Raw genomic sequence first — 3,926 nt, forward strand, 5'->3', positions numbered from 1 at the left:
AAAACCCCAACCACAGAAATGCTGACGCGTGGATGCCTATTGGTCCCGGTTGGTGCCACCAACCGGGACCAAAGGGTCTCCTGCCTGGGCTCTGCGCACAGGCCACGTGGAGGCCCATTTGTCCCGGTTCTGGATTAAACCGGGACTAAAGGGACAGGGCATTAGTACCGACCTTTAGTCCCGGTTCCAGAACCGGGACAAAAGGCCCTTATGAACCGGGACAACAGACCCCTTTTCTACCAGTGCCTTATCATATCGAGTAGACGAAAACATGCACACACACCAGTGGCATATCATATCTCTGCCGGATACTTACCCCACATGTGGTTTGTGTCTAAACGTACGTGTGGCAAGTTTGATCCATGGGTTCAGGTGACACATCATCCTCATTTTCAAATCCAACAACCATTCAGTAGAGCTAGTTAGCTAAGATGATAACACGAGTGCCCCCTTCTCCAATTAATTCGGACGTAAGCATAGTACATATGGTCCGGATCATAATTAGTGAGTGTTCTTTCGCTGCACCATGGACCAAATTCCATGGACGCATGCACCCGCGATGCAGGCTGGAAAAGGTGCCGGCGCAATGGCAGGCGCGTCCACATCAGGCAGTAAATTTCGCAGGTGACCACCAGCTGACCGTCATGCGGTTTCTTACTTGCCGGTACTCGAGACGCTCAGACAGCATGGTCCTGAACTACAGTGTTCAGTAGACCACTGGAGTGCCATGCTAAATGCACATACGAGATAGGGTATATCATTCTCATGGGCGTGCGCTGGGCGCACTCGTGGATCTATGTGCGTCAGTCGTCCACCTCTAAAATTTGTCTCTTGCTCAAAAAATGAAATGCAACTACTTGTACAGTGTTGGTCCACTACTGTCTACTGGTCTACTACGGTCCACGGGTTCGCCTCGTGTGGAACTTGTGTAGGAGTGGCCAGCTAGAGGACAAAATAGTAGTCCGAAAGGGCCAGCTCATTTGGACTGGTTTCGTGGGAAGGTCGGTATGAGTCCAAGACATTTCTGCCATGGTCTGACCGTTGTGCGGTCCCTTTCCATTAGGATCCAGTGCTAGCTTAATCTTAGCTTAGCTTTGACATGATGCGATCGTTGTCTCTGTTTTTTTTATCAAAACATGTAGTTATTGGCACTTGGCCCAACTAGCTCTAGTAATGACATCTCATGGTTACATTTGTGTGGGAAAGGGGGAGAGCTCAGGGATTATGGGCCGTCGGATTGTTTTTCCAAACGAGTGGCAGCCGTTGGATCCGGGGTATGATTGGTCCGAGCCATTGCATGGAACCGAGATTGAAACGATGAACAATATTTTTTCTTCTCACCTTCGGTCAGCTATGTTGTCTCACTAGTGTGTGGGGTATAATGTTGATGGGGCTCCTCTGTCATCTGCCGAGGGTGCAGACGCACATGGTGCATGCATTGTGTGGTAGAAATCTGCGGTTGCCGCACCCGTGGTTTCTAGATCCTGTCGAGGGCATAGATGGAATTCCACATGCTGGGTGTGTGCATGGTGTGGTGTGGATGCATGGTTGGGGTATGGATAGAGACGAGGAGGGTGTGTGCTTCTCTACTTCCTGCTCCTCGCTTCTTCCGATTGGGTGAGAATCCTAGCCGCCACTCATCATCCCCTCCTTTGTTCCTTGCAGCCGCCGCCGCGCTTCCTTCCTCCTCTTCTCCCCGTTCCTCTCTCATCGCCAAGCTCACCATCGCCAATTCTCTTCCCATAGAGCTCACCCCTCCCCGCTGTCGGGGAAACAAATACTGGCCGCCGCTTGCGGTGCTAATTCATAGAGAGGAGCACGCCATCGAGACGAGCCCTATTTAAAATTTTGGTTATATTTGCCCGGATTGTTTCTTAAGAAACACAATGAAAATGGAAATGCTCACATACATTCACTCCTATTTGAGATTGCCGAAATCAATACAATGCCTTGTAGCCATCAGGAATGCTATCTCCCACAAAAGGAACACCGCCAAAAAATTTAGAATAGATCTTGAATAATATGAGCACCCTTGCTAAGTCTAGAACTTGAATCCGGGTGGTCTATTTCCACAACAAAGAACCTAATCATTTGAGTTATGCTCAATTTGCTGCTAGAATAATTAATTAACTTCTTACTCACTCTCTAATCAAATGGAAGAACGACCCCGTTCCTAAAAAAAGTAAAGATGTGTAAATTTTTGCTGAAATAGATATGAGACGCGTGAAATAAATTAAATTGAAGCGAACTTAGTAATATTTCGTTGGGATTTTATGAATAGTGTCTAAAACTTTGTGAAAATTGACATGTGTTTATCACTAGAAAATTGTAAAATCATAAAAAAAACGTTTGTTTCATGGAGAAAATGTTAGCGATAATTTGCAGAATAGAAGACAAACATATGAAAGAAAGTTGGGATTAAAAAGGAATTACAATGTGGCTAGAAAAGACTATATATATATATATATATATATATATATATATATATATATATATATATATATATATATAGTGTTACTATTCATCACCCAGGGTGCAGAATAAGTTATTCTTCACCCGAGGTAATCTTACGATCATTTCATAATTAAATTACGTTTCGAATTCAAATAGTTACATTGGTACTGATTCACTACGTAAAATTTGACATAAGAAAAATAAAAATATAGGTTATAAGATAAGAAAATTTACAGTTTATGTGTATTTTAGACTATGTTTTTACGTTTGTAATTTTACATAACATAAAATATTTTTTACGGCGATTATATATTTTCTTACGGTCTCTTTTTGCGTCGGAAATAAGACAAAACTTACGAAACGTAAAATTACGGTGCATTGATGGTAAAATAGAGAGGGGTGAAGAATAACTATTCCTCACCTAGGGTGACGAATAGCGCGACCCATATCTGTGCTGCCAAAGATCAACCGCATCACAGAGAGGCCCATAGCTAAACCTTTGTGAAACTCGACATGTGTTTATCTCTAGAAATTATAAAATAAAATAAAAAGTTCAATCGACATTCCATAGAGAAAATGTTAGGAATAATTTGCAGAATAGAAGATAAACATATACACTTTAGCTATACGTAAGTCGCGTGACACGATTTTGGGTAAGTCGATTTTTTTGACTGTTTATTTTTGCTTCAAGATTAGTCAATTTTTTCGTGGAGTTGTTTTGGCTGGTTGACAGACCACATATTTGGGCCAGTCAACTCCATATCGTGTAACCCTCCCTCTATCCCCCTTTGTACTTTTATGTTTTCATTTGTTTTTGTTTTTCTTTCTTATTAGCCACCTTTTCTTTTTATTTTTTTGTGGGTATTCTTGACATGTTGAGTAAGTGTAAATGTATACACCAGTATAAAATATGTGCGAAAATTGCGTTACTACATTGTTATTCTTTGCATACTAAAAAGAGTGTAATTTCAGTATAAAGTTGCGTGCAACTTTTTTTGTTTTTCATTTCTATTTCTTATAGGGTAATACCAATGCCACTAGTTCATTCTTCCTTATAAAACTTCTTTATGTTATTTTTTAGTTAATATCTTCTTTTCTTATTTTTAAGGGTAATACCAATACCATTAATTTATTTTTTCTTAAGAAACATTTTTTCTTTCAGAAACACCACTATTGTATGTTTATTCTTGCATATTTTTACGAAGTATTTTTTTTCTATATTGTCTGCAATTTTTTCATTTTTGTTTTAGATTTTTTATTTTCTTTATTGTTGAAGGGTAATAGCAATTGCACCAATCCATTAAGTTTTTCTGAGAACCTCATTATTTTGATTATTTTCTTTTTTTTCTTTTTTCTCGAAGGGTAATACCAAAGCCACAAACTCATTCTTTCTTAGAAAACTTCATCTCTCTATAGGGAATCATGATTTAATTTTTCAAAGAATTAAATTAAATATATTGAATAAAAAAGGA

The sequence above is a fragment of the Triticum dicoccoides genome, chromosome 2A (assembly GCF_002162155.2).
Source record: "Triticum dicoccoides isolate Atlit2015 ecotype Zavitan chromosome 2A, WEW_v2.0, whole genome shotgun sequence".
Lineage (NCBI taxonomy): Eukaryota > Viridiplantae > Streptophyta > Magnoliopsida > Poales > Poaceae > Triticum > Triticum dicoccoides.